The following is a 17,338-nucleotide window of genomic DNA, read 5'->3' on the forward strand; positions in this document are numbered from 1 at the left end:
CTATGGCAAAAAAGTTTGCTTAACTACATGGCAATTAATGCACCTGCAGCCCAGAGGAATTTCTTCCCCCCAAATGGATGAATTGTGACTGTGGTAAATTAATTTCTGTTTAAGAATATAAGAAATATTGGTCAAAATTATTCTTTTTGATCATCCTAGCTTGCTCCACTATTCATCAAAATCATTGTTAATCTTCTACCTCAGCACCATTTCTTGCAGCATCCACACATTCCCTTAATGTATTGTCTTTCCGCTGACAGGATAGCACGCAACAGAAGCTTTTCACTGTACCTCGGTACACGTGACAATAAACCAAACAAATGTCCATAAGTGGATATCTATTTTGAATGAACACGGTGACCAAACCTGCACAGTCCTCTATCGTAGGCGCCATCACCAGAACAAGTCTGTGAATCCTAGACGCACACACTTTGTGGCAAGTATATTTTTTAGGAAAGTTGACCTCAACTATACACAATTCTGTACAGTCTCACCGCTACCCAATACAATTGCTGTAATACTTCCTTACTCTTGTATTCAAATTCTCTCTCAATAAAGGCAAACATTTGTGTTTTCTGGTCACCGTGGTGCAGCTGTTAGAGCTGCCGCCTCATAGACCCAGTTTTGATCCTGACCTCGGGTGTTGTCTATGTGGAGTTTCCATGTTCTCCCTGTGACTGCCTGGGTTTTATCCGGGTGCTCCAGTTTTTTCCCACATCCCAAAGACTTGTGCGTTTGTTGATGAATTGGCTTCAGTAAATTGCCCCTAGTATCTCAGGAGCCCTCCTATCACCATCTCTCCTCAGATAGATCAATTGGGGCACTCTCACCGCATGCTGATATATGCAGCCTCTACTAATACATCACATGCGTCAATTTACAAGATTATGGTAAACATAACATGCCACTGGTGAACAGAAATACAGGAACAGATAGTCAAGGGGAATAAGTGCCACTGGGTGGCACCTGTAATGGCCGCCTCGCCACCAGTCTGTCTCGTCCCTTCTCTGGTTTTATTATTTTAAGTATGTCTTGAATGTTTGTTTTAATGTCTCTTGGTATTTTTTATGAGGGGATGCGGGGGGTGGGTGGGAATCGGGGGAATTTTTTTCCAGTCACTTATCTCGACAGAGAAGCGATTTTTCTCCGTGTCGCATCTCCGTCCCCCCCTGAGGCCTACAACGTGGAGGGGTGCGGCCTTTCCTGGAGCCCGGCCCGGAGCTTCAAGCCGCGGGCGTGGCGTGGACTTACCATCGCAGAGCCTGGGATCTTTTGCCAAGGATCGCCAGTGTAGGAGCTCCGACCGCAGGGCCTGTGGACTATAACACCGTGAAGCAGCGGTCTCCGGTTAGAAGCAGCCAACTCGGGAGCTCCAGGCTGTGGAGTGTTCCGATCCGTCCCGATGCCGGAGTTTCAATCATCCCGACGAGAAGGCTTGAACAGCGGACCATCGGCAACGGCAAGTGCGGAGGCTTTAGCCCCGACCACGGGTGTACAAAGGAGGAAGATGACTGAACTTTATTGCCTTCCATCACAGTGAGGAATGTGGATTCCGCTGTGGTGGATGTTTATGTTAAATTTTATTTTATGTGGCTGTGTGTATTGTTGCTTTTCATTTAGTATGGCTGTATGGTAACTCAAATTTCACTGTACCTTAATTGGTACATGTGACAATTAAATTGAATCTTGAATTTATTAATTATTAACCATATGCAACAACGTCCTTGACATTGATGCCCAAGGGCGTAGATAAAATTCAGTTTGACTGAGCCAGTAGAACATAGAACATAGAATGGCAAAGAACAGGTCCTTCAGCCCACAATGTCTTTGTCTTTGTCAAACATGATGCCAAGATAAACTCTTATCTGTCTGCACATGCTCCATTCACAGCAGATCCATGTATCTATCTACAATGCATCTTAAATGCCAGTATCACAACTGCTTCCACCACCACCCCTGACAGTGCGTTCCAACCATTCACCACTCTCTGTGTGTAAAATAAAACTGGACATATCCACACTGGGTAAGAGGTTCTGACTATCTACCCTGTCTATCCTTCACATTATTGTATATATTTCTATCGTATCTACCCTCAATCTCTGGCATTTTAGAGAAAACAATCCAGGTTTGTCCAAAGATAGACACAAAATGCTGGAGTAACTCAGCGGGACAAGCAGCATCTCTGGATAGAAGGAATGGGTGACGTTTCTGGTCAAGACCCTTCTTCAGAATGAGAGAAAGGGGAGAGTGAGCCCCTGATTCCAGCATTTTGTCTATCTTCGGTGTAAGCCAACATCCGCAGTTCCTTCCTACACACCAGGTTTGTCCAATCTCTCCTTACAGGTGATACCCTCTAATTCAGGTAACCATTTGGTAAACCTTGCCTGCACCATCTCCAAACCTCCACATCCTTCCTGTAATGGGGCTACCAGTACAGCATACAATACTCCAAATGCGGTCTATCCAACTAGGTGCCCCATTTGATGACTGCAGGCATGCCTTATGCATGCTGCACCACCTTCTAATCAATCCTATCAAACACAAATTGCTGATATTTGTTTGAAGGCTCCAAACTTTTCCAGAGTCTATATAGATAGAAGAAATCTCTGCTAAACCATGCTCCAGAGAACAAAGTAATTGCAAGATTGAGTGTTTATTTGAAGTTGACGGCATGTACTTAAAGCTCACTGCTTTATAATGGTCTGTTTCCTGAGTCCCAGGAACCTTGTACTGAACATGAATCTCAGTTGCTGGCTACTTGCCAACTTAACAATGGCAAGAAACTTAAGTTCATCACAAAATGCCCTCATTTTAATGCATTTTTGTCTGAATGACAATTCTATGCCATAATTTCTTGCCCATCTCTTATAGTCCTCGTGAAGGTCCTGCAACTACAGCAGTCCTTCTGGTGCGGACTTTCACTTAGTCTTGTTAGGTTGTTATTGCCATGATTTCGACCCAGCCATAATGAATGAATGGTGATATATTTCCAAACCAGTTTAGAAGCAGAATTTTTAGAAGCAGAGGTAAGCAAAAATCACCTCAATGCATTCTTGCAGTAATATTTTCAACAAAAAGGTGATGGCTGATTGGAGAAATAATAAGACTGAGAAAAAGCAAGATGGAGACAATAAACAGAAAGTCCAGACACTAACAATGCAGAGATTGAAAGACAAATAAGCTGTTAGATAAAAGAGCTGGTCCTGTACGAAAAATCAAAGTCACAAAAAGCTAAAAACAAACTGCTGGAGGACATCAGCAGGTCAGGCAGCATCTGTGGTGGGAAATAGACAGACAATGCTTCAGGTCCCTATTGAGTTTCTCCAACAGTTTGTATTTGGCTCAGGATTCCAGCATGTGCAGTCTCTTGTGTTTCAAGTGACAGGGAGCATTGCCAAGTATTATAACAACTTAGAATTCACTTTCCCTCTATAATCTGATATTTGCTGTACTTGTGTACCTCTTCAGACCTTTTACAATTTGCCAGTGGCCATCTGTTTTTGTAAGCTTCACACTTAGATCCAGCTCGTCCTCATTTTCCGTACAAATTAGAGACATGGAGCGTCATTGTCAAATTGTGTGAAAACAGGCCTTTCGGCCCAACTTGCCCATGTCTACCAAGATGACCGATCTACACTAGTCCCACCTGCTCATACTTGACCCATAAACCTATCCTACCCATGTATCTGTCTAAATGTCGCTAAAATGTTAAGATAGTACCTGCTAAATGTTATGATAGTACCTGCCCAAATTCTTACTTCTAAATTTCTATTTCAAGATTCTTCCTAAAATAAATTGATCATAATTATCCAGAGCCTCTGATCGGGATTTGGCACAGAGCAGCAATGTTATTGTTTGGCCCAAAGCACACAACACCAACAGTACAATACATGTTGTATTTAGGAAGTCGGTTTACTAATGGCAACATTGCACTCATGGGAGATATTTACTTAAATCTTTAAATGTACTCATGCACCCTAAAGCCCCTGTCCCACTTAGAAAACCTGAACGAAAACCTCTGGAGACTTTGCGCCCCACCCAAGGTTTCCGTACGGTTCCCGGAGGTTGCAGGCGGTTCCCGGAGGTTGCAGGTAGTGGAAGCAGGTAGTGAGACTGACATAAAACCTCCGGGAACCGCACGGAAACCTTGGGTGGGGCGCAAAGTCTCCAGAGGTTTCCGTTCAGGTTTCCTAAGTGGGACAGGGGCATTATGCTCACTGGACTTGATTAGATATTAAATATAAAACACAATTACACATTATTGCGCATTCCTTTGCCCCATGCTTGTTCCATTGAACACCACCTTTAAGTTAAACCAAAAATGATACCATATTATACATTTACTATAGTTATATATAAATAATTTGCAAATGGTGTATCTATCGCAATATTTTCAAGAGGCTTCGAAGTATCCTTGACTAAGGTCAGAGATATGCTAATTGCATTTAGCCCTCGAGTAATTAATCAACAAACTTGACAACGCTACAGATTTTATAAATTGGTTCCTTTCTAAAACTGGCTTCCCCCTCCCCCACCCATTACTGTTACCTGGATAGAGGTTTAAGACTTAACAGCGCAATGGCAATGTCTGGGTTCGAGAAGTATAAATCATTAACAGCTAATTAAAAAGATGGATTAGAATTAGCACATGCGGCTAATTAATTATCAATAATGTGCCGCTGATGATTTTAGTCATACTCTTTTGACTCTATTCTTGCACTGCCAAAATCTACCATCTGTAGGAATGAATAAAACATCCGACACAAAGCTCTCACACAATTTGTTCTCTAATGGATAATGCTCCAGGGAGGCACTAAACGGTTGAAGTCCATTATTTCCATGTTATCCTGCAACTAATTAGATTCTTCAACTGAACTCCTTGCTAAGGTTTTGCTCACCGTAAGTTACTTTGCTTCTGGGAATTTGTAGTTTCAGAATATCATTGCAATCCAAGAAAAGGCATCTCCTCATTCTTTCTGATTTAATTGAAGCACTATCAAGAACTGAATGCTTGGCTTCGTGAGTACCTATGACTGTGTAGGATTTTTCTCATCATTTCATTAATTTGTTTGGGTTTTGAGGCGAAATTCAGTATCTTTGAAAAGTGGATTCTTCGCATGATTAACCAACTACAATGATTTGTAATACCGGCAGCTAGAGAAGTTCATGTTCCATACTCATGGTAATACTGTAACTTCAGTGCTCAGGTTGCACTAACCATGCTGGATACATTAGTAGGAGGTAGTGTATCAGAAGTGACTAGCACTCATTAACGCTAACCCGTACCAAATAAAGTGAAACTCCATCTTTTAATGGTGGTTGGAACACATGTAGCAGTCCAAGTGAATCAGTTCTGAGAAAATAGTGTGAAATGGCACCATGTTGCAGAGAACAGGTTCCAACTTTTGGGATAGTGCAAGTGAGGAAGATGGGATAGATGCAGGCACAAGAGATTGCAGATGCTGTAATTGAGCGCAAAACAAAACTACCTACTGGAGGAACTTAGCAGGTCAGACAGCATCCGTAGAGGGTTAATGGACAGATGACATCTTGGATTAGGGTAAGATAGTTGCTAAGGACATTTCTAAGGAGGATAATAGACCAACTAATGCGTGAACATTGTGGGTCTCTTTCCTCTGCTGTAATGTTTTATGTACGTTAACTATTCAAATCCTATTAGCTTAACGAAGGTTTTGTCAGGGAGAGCATGGTTCTTGAAGTTTATTTCAATTGTTAAGAAAGTTGGAGTTTGAGTCAAATTAGGTTATACAAAGTCACTCGGTCATTCTGGAGTCAAGCTCAAGCAATCAATTCATTAAAACTTTGTTCCCTTTTCCATTATATTTGGGTGCTGTCAGACCACAGGCTGATGTTAAGTGAATGGTTTTAGTTGAAGCAAGAAGTTCCATTTGTTTTTTCTTTAATTCCCTACAGCTGGGCAATGCTCAACATTTAATATGCACACTCCCATTGCCTTTTGTCACAGAACTATGACAATGGGGAATCGTATCAGGGTTAATAGACACACATAAAATCTGAATGGAACTGTTTAGTATTAAGTCTGGGCATTTGGCTGGAGTTGTATTGCATTGTAGATAAGAATTCATCCAAAGTGGTTATTTATACCGTTTTTTCAACTACTTTCTTGCAGAATTGAGTAGTTTGTTTGTTCCTTGCTTCAAAATAAAAGAAATTCCCAAGGTTTCTAAAGTCTGCAAAAAAACTTCCCTCGAAAGGGGCCCCTTTAGAAGAGCATGTCACTTGAGATAGAGGGAGAGCAACAAAGGTTCACTAACTTCATTCCTGGGACTGGTGAGGGGGGAGGGGTGTGTGGAAGTGGGGTGGGTGGGTGGATGTGGTGGTGAGGTGTGAGTGGTGTGGGGGGGGGGGGGTTGGTCTGGGCTGTGGGGGGCTGCGTCTGGGGGTGAGGGGGTGGGTGTGGGTGAGGGGACTGGGATAGGGGGAGAAGGGGACTGGGGTGGGGGGAGGAGGGTGGGGACTGGTTGTGGGAGGGTGGGGGTGGGTGGGTAGTGGGTGTGGGGGGATGGGGAGGGTAGGGAGTGGGTGGGCGGTGGATGGGCTTGGGTAGTAGGTGGGGGGGGGTGGTGAAGGGGTGGTGGGGGGGCATGGATTGGTGGTCGGTGATAAGTGGTTCAGAAGGATGAGAAATCATCTCTATTGAACCAGTCACCATTCTTACGGTGCTTGATAGTGTAGATGCAGGATTGCTGTCTTCCCTGGCTGGACTGTCTCCAGCTAAGGGCTCACAGTCCACAATATTCAGAGTCAAAAATTCAGGACCAAGGTGGATAGAAATTTCTTCACAGAGCACAGTAAATCTTTGGAATTCCTTACAAGAAGACCGAGGCACAGGTAGCCCGGATACTGACTTCATTTAAAACCGAGTGATGGGTCTTCAACCAGAAACGTTAACTCTGTTTCTCTTCCCACAGATGCTGCCCAACCTGCAAAGTAGGTCCAGAATTGTCTGTTTTATTTTCTTTCAAAATGCAGATGTATAAACTTCTGGATATTGAAAGAGCCAGAACTATAAATGATAAATAAAATATATTATAAGAAAGCAACGCAAAACATCCGCCATTAACTTATTAAATCGCAGAGCAGGGCCAGAAAGGCCCAGTTTTGCTTCTGCTTATGTTTTTATGTTGTTATATTGGGAGATGGACGTGTACAAAAAATTATGTAAATGGCCAGGGCTGGGTTGCTTAATGTAACCTACTTAAGATGACTTTTGATTTCCCAGGATGGAAAAATCAAATACTAGAGGGCACAGCTTTAAGGTGAGAGTGGCTAAGTTAAAAGATGATGTGTAGGACAGTTGTTTACACAGAGGGTGGTGAGTAACACACTGCTGGGGGCAGTGGGTGAAGCAAATACGATAGCAGCATGTGGGAGGCTTTTGGAGAGGCATATGGATATGGAGGAAATGGAGGGATATGGAATATGTGCAGGTAGATAAGAGTTAGTGTTGGTATTATGTTCTTATGTTTCCCTTGGGATGTTTCTAGACAGCTTCTGTCTTTCTAGCTGCTGTTAAGTATTTTTGTTGGCTGCATATTGATGGTTGTGTGCTGGTCACATTTTACATTTTGTGCAAAATGCAAAAGCCATTTGGTACAGTCATATAAACACACAGCTGCGTACAGCTGCAAGGCCACGGGAGGATAAGAATCGCAGGAATCTCCATTGCTTACTGTACGTGTTCAAATTGCAGGTTGAAGAGACCAGGTGTTCCAAATAATGTGGGAAGTTGCAATCAGGATTCTCCAAAGACCCTGAAAGGTCGCAGTTGAGAAGTAAGATGTGTTTTGACATTCAGCAATGCCTCTGATGAGAATATTGCTGACAATTATCGACCGACTTCAGTAAATATATCCAGTGCATTTCCCATTTCGGAAGGTAAAACGGAAAAGAACCTTCAGTGATTTGATGGATTACACACCGTGACTGTTAAAGTTTGACCTCTAGCGCTCAAATATAATACACTTTACACCTGGAGTGTGCCTATCCAGACTGACTGCAACTCCTGAAGGCATGACTGAGAAAAGATGATTCAAAACTGTTCCCTGTCACGTTGCTGTTCTGTAAAGTTCACCGTCAGTCAGCAGAAACTATTAATCATTTGCTTTATCTCTGCTCATCTGGTCAGCAAATGGATATCTGTGGAACACAAAACCTGCTAACATTTCACAACTTTAATCACCAAATGCTCCGTAATATGAACCCTTTGAAAGGGCAATAATGTTCAAAGATGAATTTAGGAATGACAATCATGCTTACCATTTAAACAAACAAAACCCTCAACTATTTTGAATTTCTTTTCCCATTTTACTTCAGTACTACATCTTTGGGAGTTTAATGATTAAGAAAATAATTATATTTGAAATATATTCTAGGACTTTTCCCCGAGGGGAGCTGATGCAATGGCTCACAGTTAAGTAAGCAAAGTCCTGAACATCATCTAATTGTCTCAATTGTTGCTTGTCTGTAAAGGATTTGTAATGTCAGATTGTTATTTATCTAGGGCAGGAGGTCAAGTGTCACAAGCTGTATTAGTTGCCTGATTAGATATGACTTATATTGGTCAGTTTTGGAAAGACAAAGTTGAATGCTGAGCAATGTAAACATTATTCAGTAGTTTGGTACCTGGACTCTGGCCATCAGTCCATGGCACAGGGGAATGCAGGAAGCACTGTAGTTCCAATAATTGAAAGATATGGCAGTAGAAAGCGAGAAGCAGCTCCCATTACTGGAAGGATAAATAATTAGGGAAGATTATATGGTGATTGGCAAAAGAACCAACAGAGACCTGGGGAAAAGTTTTTCAACACTGCAAGTAGTTAGGATCTGGATTGCTTTGGTAGTGAGGTTACTGGGAGCAGATTCAGGGAACAGATTCAACAGCAGTGTTTCAAAGGGAGACACAATAGATAATCGATGCTGGAATCTTGAGCAAGAGCAAATTGTTGGAAGAACTCAATGGGTCAGGTAGTATCTGCGGAAGGAAAAGGGTTGGCCGATTTATTGGGTTGAGACTCGGGATCAGGAATGGTCGCAATCAAGTATCACAAGAGAAATAGAGATGTATTGTTGCAATTATACAGGGAGATGGTGAGGCTGGTGGTGAATTATACAGGGAGATGGTGCAAATAAGAGTTTCAATCCTCTTATTTAAGAAAGAATAGAGCAGCAAAGGAGGCAGTATAGAAGAGAATTTAGTTTAGTTTAGAGATACTGCGTGAAAACAGGCCCTTCGGCCCATCGAGTCTGCGCTGACCAACGATCCTTGCACATTAACACTATCCCATCCCATTAACTCTACACACACTATGGACAATTTACACATGTACCAAGCCAATTAACGTACATACCTGTACGTCTTTGGAGTGTGGGAGGAAACCAAAGACCTCGGAGAAAACCCACACGATCACGGGGAGAACGTACAAACTCCGCACAGATAGCACTTGCAGTCGGGATTGAACCCTGGTCTCTGGCGCTGCAAGCACTGTAAGGCAGCAACTCTACCACTGTGCCACCGTGCCGCCCAATTTATGATGCTTTTTTTCCAGGAATGAGAAGATTGGTCCACCATAAATGGTTAAATATATTGGATTTGTAATCATTTGCACACAGACAAATAAGGACAAAGGAAAACGATAGAGCAGCAGTTGGGGTCTGGGCAGATCTACTGTGACCATATTGAGTGGTGGGCAAGGCCTGAGGGGCCAGGAGACCTACTCCTGCTATTTTTATTGCACAAGAGATGAATTTGAAGTGTAGTGGGTGTGGGGCTAGCTCGAGTTGGATTACTCCTGCATAAATCTGGGATGGACTCAACAATCAGAATGATCTCATTCTATGTAGCAACCATTCTGTGATTACAGTGTCAGCAAATGTGTCAACCCTACAGATTATGAGCAATTTTCCAACCCCAGGGCACATAGAACTATACAACGCAGCAACAGACCTTAGAGCCACAATGTCCATGCCAGGTTAAACTAACCTCCTCTGCCTGCATGTGATCCATATCCCTCCATTACCTGCGTATCTATGGGCCTATCTAAAACCTCCTTAAATGTTACAGATGCATCTACCCCAACCACCCCCTCCCCTGGCAGCACATTCCAAGCACCCACCACTCACTGTGTTAAAAAACCTTGCCCTGCACATCTTCTTTCAATGTTGTCCCTCTTATCTTAAGGCTAAGTCCTCTGGTCTTTGACATTTCCACCCTGGGAGGAAGGTTCTGCCTGTCTACCCTATCTATGCCTCCTATAACTATCAGATTTCGCCTCAGTCACTGAAATACAGTACCAGAGAAAATAGTCTACCTTCATTCAACCTCTCCTCTAAGGTAATACCCTCCAATCCCGGCATCATTTTGACAACCTCCTCTGCGAACCTTTCCTTCCTTCGACTCGAACTGCACACAGTTCTGGTGATACCTATATTTGCACTGGTTGTTGTGAGTTATTTAATATTAAATTTTAATAAATTTAATATTAAATATTAAATTTAATATTTAGCCATTTCAGGGATCTTTGGAATATGCATGTTGTTGGGGAGTATGATAATTACGGTCATTTAAACAGAACACATTGGAAAGGACTCATTGCAAGAATTGAAATTATCTTTCCATGAACTCCAGAGCTGAAATCTAGAGGTCTCACTCAAGAACCAGAAACATTTATTGGAGCAATTCAAGAATCTGGTCATTCTGGAGCTGCCTGAGGTGTTGGCTATGTGATAATTTAATCATTCTGAGATGCTCTATGTATACAACACTGCCTAATATTCTACAGAAAATCCATTGAAAAATCAAGAATACAAAGGAATTTTTAAAAATATGTCCAAACCAATCTCTGAGGTTAGTGGCAGGTAGGCACCATAGAATATTTACAAAAAAATTAATTGTGTGGGTGGCACGTTGCAATGGTAAAGCTGCTGCCTTACAGCGGCAGAGATCCAAATTCAATCCTGACTGTGGGTGCTGTCTATACGGAGTCTGCACGTTCTCCCCGGGACCTGCGAGGGTTTCTCCTGGAATCTACGGTTTTCCCCCACAGTTCAAAGACGTACAGGTTTGTAGGTTAATTGGCTTGGTAAAATTGTAAATTATCCCCAGTGTGTATAGGAATATGTTAATGTGTGGGGATCACTGGTCGGCGCGGACTCGGTGGGCCGAGTGGCCTGTTTCCACGCTGTCTCTCTAAACTAAAATACTAAATTACACCTTTATTGTGTGTGCAACTGTACAGAAGGATTTTTAATGGAGTTAACAGGAAGAGATCATTTTGAGGTTACAGTCTCCTCAAGCCTTTTCTCAAGTTCCCAGAATCCTATGCAGCAGAGTTCTACTCTCCCATGTTCCCGGAATCCCTGCTGCAGAGTCCTGCGCTCAATATCCACCCTCAAGTCTCCCAGGGTTCTCCCTCCTCACCTCTGCAGAGGCATTAGTCTCCAGTCAGTTTGCTTGATGCCTGCTCCACTGATTCTGATCCTGTCTCATATGACATTTTCATAGACTGGGCCATAGAGAGATGCAGAAATAGGCCGTGAATCACCCATATAAATTAATCCTACACCACAGTAAATCCCATTTAAAAAAAATTCTCCCCTAGATTGTACCATTTATATACACACGGTGGCCAATTTACAATGACCAACTAACCTACCACCCCACACACCTTTGGATGGGGTTGCTTCACGGCCTGGTTTGGCAATTCAACTGCCGAGGAACAAAGGAATTGCAGAAAGTGGTGGAGGCTGCATCACAGGTACTGACCACCCACCATCAAAGGGATCTATAGGAGGCGCTGCCTTGAAAAGGCCTATATCATCAAGTGACCACCTGACCCTGGCCATGCTCTCATTTCACTCCTACCATCGGAAAGAAAAGAGTCTGAAAACCATGACCAACAGAGTGAAGAATAGCATCTTCCCCTCAACCATCAGGCTCTTGAACACTACAGGACATTAACATCAACTATGAACTATGGCCAGCCTTTGATTGCACTGGGGACTTTAGTTTTCTTCACTACTATTGGAGTTATCTATTTATTGAATTTCGTTTATTATATATGTTCTATGTTCATTGTGCATACAGGCCTGTTATGCTGCTGCAGTAAGAATTTCATTGTTCCATTGTTGGTACGTACGACAAACATTTCTGACTTGATTCTTGACTCTTTTTTTAATTATTAGAAGTTAGTGCAATACAAAACAATACAGTGGGACCTAATTTTAGGTGCCAACTATGTCATAACGTAATACATTCTATGTAACAACCTCTAGTTTTATGTTTTTGAAAAGGAAATAAGAAAGACAAAGAAGAAGGGGAAATTTTTTTTTTTTTAAATTGGAGAAGAGAAAAAGAGGAAAAATAGATAGTAGAAAATAGAAAAACGTGAAGTGTGTGTATAAGAAAAGAAAAAGTGGAAAATAGAAATAGGAGAAAAAGACCCTTAAAAGAGAAATTTTCAAATCTTTATTCGGAGATGTAATCTAGTCCACGGCATGACCTGAAATCAGTAATCTTTATGGTACCGCTGAATCACATGATTCCAAAAAGTCGATGAAAGGGGACCAACTCCTTAAGAATTGGTCATATTTATCTATTAGTCGGAGTCTCATTTCTTCAAGGCGTGCTATGTCCATCATATTCCTAATCCACATTTTAACAGTTGGAATAGCTGTATTTTTCCAAAATGTAAGTATCAATTTCTTTCCAATTATTAACCCATAATTAAAAAAAACTTTTTGGTCCTTATTTAAATTGATATCTTCTACTATTATTCCAAAGATAATCCATTTCCGTATTAGGTTCTATTCTTGACTTGAAAAGCTTTGTAAATATATCAAATATATCGCTCCAAAATTTATTCAACTTTATACATCCTACAAATGAATGTGTTATGAATTTCCCAGAATTAAGGCAAATGGAAATTTATTCTCTGTCCTTAGAAAGAGAGGTCAGAGAAAATGGCGCGAGTGCTTGCAATACCAAATATAACATCATTAAATAAAGGAATTAGAATAAGATGAATAGGAATATCCCAGCTAATACTGTATCTAACCCCCACCCAAGTCACTGCAGCAGATTATCAAATTAATGCTCACGGGACTTCAGTGAGCACAACATTTGCAGTATCATCCCAATTCCAATTCTAGTTACCATTCCCCATCAACCATATCCAGGTCAGTTGCCTTTACTATTCCATGTTAGCCCTCTGTGCAACTTGTCACTCTATGGCCTGCAACATCACTTGACTACTTCTTGCTTACTTGGCGGCACGGTGGCACAGCGGTAGAGTTGCTGCGTTACAGCGCTTGCAGTGCCACAGATCCGGGTTCGATCCTGACTACAGGTGCTGTCTGTACGGAGTTTGTAACGTTCTCCCCGTGACCTGCGTGGGTTTTCTCTGAAATCTTCAGGTTTCCTCCCACACTCCAAAGACATACAGGTATGTGGGTAAATTGGCTTGATAAATGTAAAAATTGTCTCTAGTGTGAGTAGGATAATGTTGATGCACTGGTCGGCATGGACTCGGTGGGCCGAAGGGCCTGTTCTGCGCTGTATCTCTAAACTAAACTAAACTTTTCTTTCTCCCTCAGCGTGAGAACAGGGCACAGGTGTCTACTATGATTTTGATATAAGTATGAAACAGGAATATATACTGACAGGTTATTCCATTGCAGTTCAGTGCACAAGTTGGCCATGCTGCACACTCCAGCTGCAGTATCCACTAAATGGATTCAGAAATTAAATCTCAAAAGGAATGAAGTAATCAGAGCTGCAAGTATTATTTTATAAGATAATTTAATTTCCTATTACAATGTTGAATAATTGAACTAATTACATTTAACATTCATGAAACCTGTGGCACAGAAACCAGTCAAGATGATCATTAGATTTTGTCATGCTTAATATCTGTCCGTTAAGCTGGAATTGAATTAGTTTCCTCATTAGCCTTGAGTTACTCACTTCAGTTGTCAGGGATCTTTCCCTCAAAAATTTAACGGAATTTGGTTGCATTTCCAAACCTTTGCGTAAAGCTTGTATGCTCAAATCTAGCTTTGAGGGGAAATAGTGTGTTTAAACTTGTGGGTGTTGAGAATGGGCAAATTGCATCTAATCCAAACTTCTGTGCACACATGTACAGAGGGGGAACCTGAGCCTTTTCTGCAAACTAGTTAACACTTGTTTTATGTGCAACTATAGCACTTAATGGCTATTTCTTATCTCCTTGTAAAGATGGTGGGAGCCATATTATTGGATTCCTGTAAATCTTGCTTTGAGCAACCGAGTTGACCGCACTCACCCATCTCTGGGCCTCCTGATGTGTATTGTTAGCTCATAGAAACATAGAAACTAGGTGCAGGAGGAGGCCATTCGGCCCTTCGAGCCAGCACCGCCATTCATTGTGATCATGGCTGATCGTCGCCTATCAATAACCCGTGCCTGCCTTCTCCCCATATCCCTTGACTCCACTATCCCCAAGAGCTCTATCTAACTCTCTCTTAAATCCATCCAGTGATTTGGCCTCCACTGCCCTCTGTGGCAGGCACAACTCTCTGGGTGAAAAAGTTTTTTCTGACCTCAGTCTTAAATGACCTCCCCTTTATTCTAAGACTGTGGCCCCTGGTTCTGGACTTGCCCAACATTGGGAACATTTTTCCTGCATCTAGCTTGTCCAGTCCTTTTATAAGCTCCTAGCCTCTCTCCCATGGTTTCCCAATCAAACCATTCCGTTAGGAATCTATTCTTGTCTCTGGGCAGAACTTGTTTATGTGGTTGTGACTGGGGCTGATATCCTTCCTTGGAATTATCTGCCTCTTCTAGTCTTTAATGCAGTCAGCCATACTCTACATTGTACTACTCAGAAAGGTTCTCCTAGCCTGGTTCTGCTGCTTACTCAGAGATTATAGAGCATTGTTAGTAATGCCTTCTCTTTTTACACTTGCACAATAACCATCAAGACCATTCAATGAATCTGTGACTCCTTCTTTCTCCACATCTACGCACTGCCATTCAGTGATGACATACAAACATGGGATAACTAGCCCTATATGCTGGGAGCACCAGCTTCAGCTCTCTCACTCTCTTCATTTAGGACTGAGATGAGGAAAAACTTTTTCAGACAGAGTTGTGAATCTGGGGAATTCTCTGCCACAGAAGGCAGCGGAGGCTAATTCTTTGGGTATTTTCAAGAGAGAGTTAGATATAGTTCTTAGGGCTAACGGAATCAAGGGATATGGGGAGAAAGCAGGAACAGGGTACTGATTCTGGATAATCAGCCATGATCATATTGAATGTCAGTGCTGGCTCGAAGGGTTGAATGGTCTACTCCTGCACCTATTTTCTATGCTTCTATGTTTCTATGTTTCACAAGTGTTCTGGTGGGTTGCAGGATTTGTGCTGTGTTGTAAGGCAGCTTGGCATTTGATTCCCTGAGATACAGAGGGCTTCAAGCTAGTCCAGCTTTCCAATTTGTATAATCAGTTCTTTGCCATGCTCCACCTCAAGCTCTCATCTCCAAGTAAATAATCCAATTCTACACAATAGTCATACCTCAAGTTCCTGGGTCTGCTTTTACGGTGTGAGTAGGAACATATCTAATTTTGATTATGATTCAGATACTGCTAACTTTGTATTCATTCTGAACTCTTGAACATTGTGGCATCACAGAGAAAGGACACTTCAAGACTTCCTGGTAAACTGGTGAGATATGCACATTGTTCAAATAGTGCACCGACTGTCCCAAAGGAACAATTGTCCTTGTAAACCATTTCTGAGAGACAACACTTATTGTATTGGGTAGTATTCCACAAACAATGTGTCAACTAATTTGTTAGCAGACGAAGCTCTCATTAAAGACTATTTGTCTGTCAGAAAATATAACCCCAGCGTTTCTTAAAGGAGGGAGAGGAACCGCTAGTCAGAGAAACACCTCTCCACTGCTACACTCTGTCTTCCATGACCAAGCTAATTATGAACCCAAACTACTGTCATCATGGGTCCCATGAGAGGATCACTGGTCGGCGTGGACTCGGTGGGCTGGAGGGGCCTGTTTCCGTGATGTAGGTCTAAACTAAAGGATAGTTACATGAGGAAGACAAATAGCATATCCCAGTGTAGTTGGTATGGTGTGTACAGTGGAATAGTCCACAAGCCATAAATCAGAGTTCACTCGTGTCTTTAATTAATCCCAACTGGATTAAAATTACAAGTGTTTCATTTTCCATTTATCACCTATGATTATTTGTGTGTGAGCCCTCAACCATAAATGCTCACAGGCTTCTCAACTGTGGCTTGCTTCATACCTGAGCCCACTGCCTTTAGCTCGATGTTAATCCACTTTGAAGTGCACCACCTTGCTGCCGACTATCAAGTGTTGCTTGTGATGGGGGTGAAGTGGTTTGCAACTGTGTGCGGAGGAGGAAGCACCACCATTCACAAACTTCAAACATCAGTCTGCCCATCAAGCTCAAAAGACACAATTGTTTGGTGTATGTCACTCACACCATTTCAGACTTCGTGGGTTTTGATTACAGAGCTGACTGAATGTGGTCCAATAACACAAAACCTGAAAGAAAGGATTCTGCATTGTGCGGGAGGGTTCCAGCACTGAGGGTGTAATTTCACAGTGAAATGTTGGCATTAGCAGCAACTGATCTGGGAGCTCCTCTCGGCAAGATCACCTTTCACAATAACACAGGATATCGTATCGATTGACACTGGAACCCCTTGTGCTTCTGCCCTTGTCTAATGCTGTTTGATATTTACGCTGTGAAAGTATTTGTCTCAGGAGGAGAGGGGGGGGGGGGGGGGGGGGGGGGGGGGCGTTGAATAAGTGCTGTGACTTTCTCTCTACAGATTGCAAGAGAGGGCCAGTTGCAAGGTAATTTTCCGACCTCACTGAATTCACAGCCTGGATCCATTCTTCACATCCCCGTGGAGAGGCTGCCAGTTCACATGGCCTTGATTTGGAGCCTCTTGTATCAAGAATGTTGTTTCCTTTCCACCGTACGCCGCTGAGGTAAATGAATTTCAAGAATGTTGGCACTGCCCCGTTGCAATGAGAATGCAAGTAGCATTTTCCTTCCCAAGGCCCCCGAAAGCCTCCTAATTATTGTCATCGAAAGAATTAAGATATTGAGATTGATTCATGACTTAAAGGAAAACAAACAGAAAAACAATGCTGGAGCCAAAATATCAGCACGGAGCTGGATTGAATTTCATGCTGGCACCAAGACCACAGGCCTTCCTTGTCGAGGTAACAAAGCTGGAATTGTGCTTGCAGTCTGGTGACCAGGA

At 42.3% G+C, this 17,338-nt stretch overlaps 1 long non-coding RNA gene across 1 annotated transcript in view; it reads left to right on the top strand.

The window, feature by feature from the left end:
* LOC116983911 overlaps positions 1-17,338 on the top strand; it is a 38,684-nt gene extending 21,346 nt beyond the window's left edge. Inside the window, exon 3 of the long non-coding RNA XR_004414844.1 lies at positions 16,898-17,338. This is a non-coding gene — a long non-coding RNA (uncharacterized LOC116983911). The remainder of the gene's footprint in view (positions 1-16,897) is intronic.

This window comes from Amblyraja radiata, chromosome 19 (genome assembly GCF_010909765.2).
Source record: "Amblyraja radiata isolate CabotCenter1 chromosome 19, sAmbRad1.1.pri, whole genome shotgun sequence".
In the NCBI taxonomy this organism is placed as follows: domain Eukaryota; kingdom Metazoa; phylum Chordata; class Chondrichthyes; order Rajiformes; family Rajidae; genus Amblyraja; species Amblyraja radiata.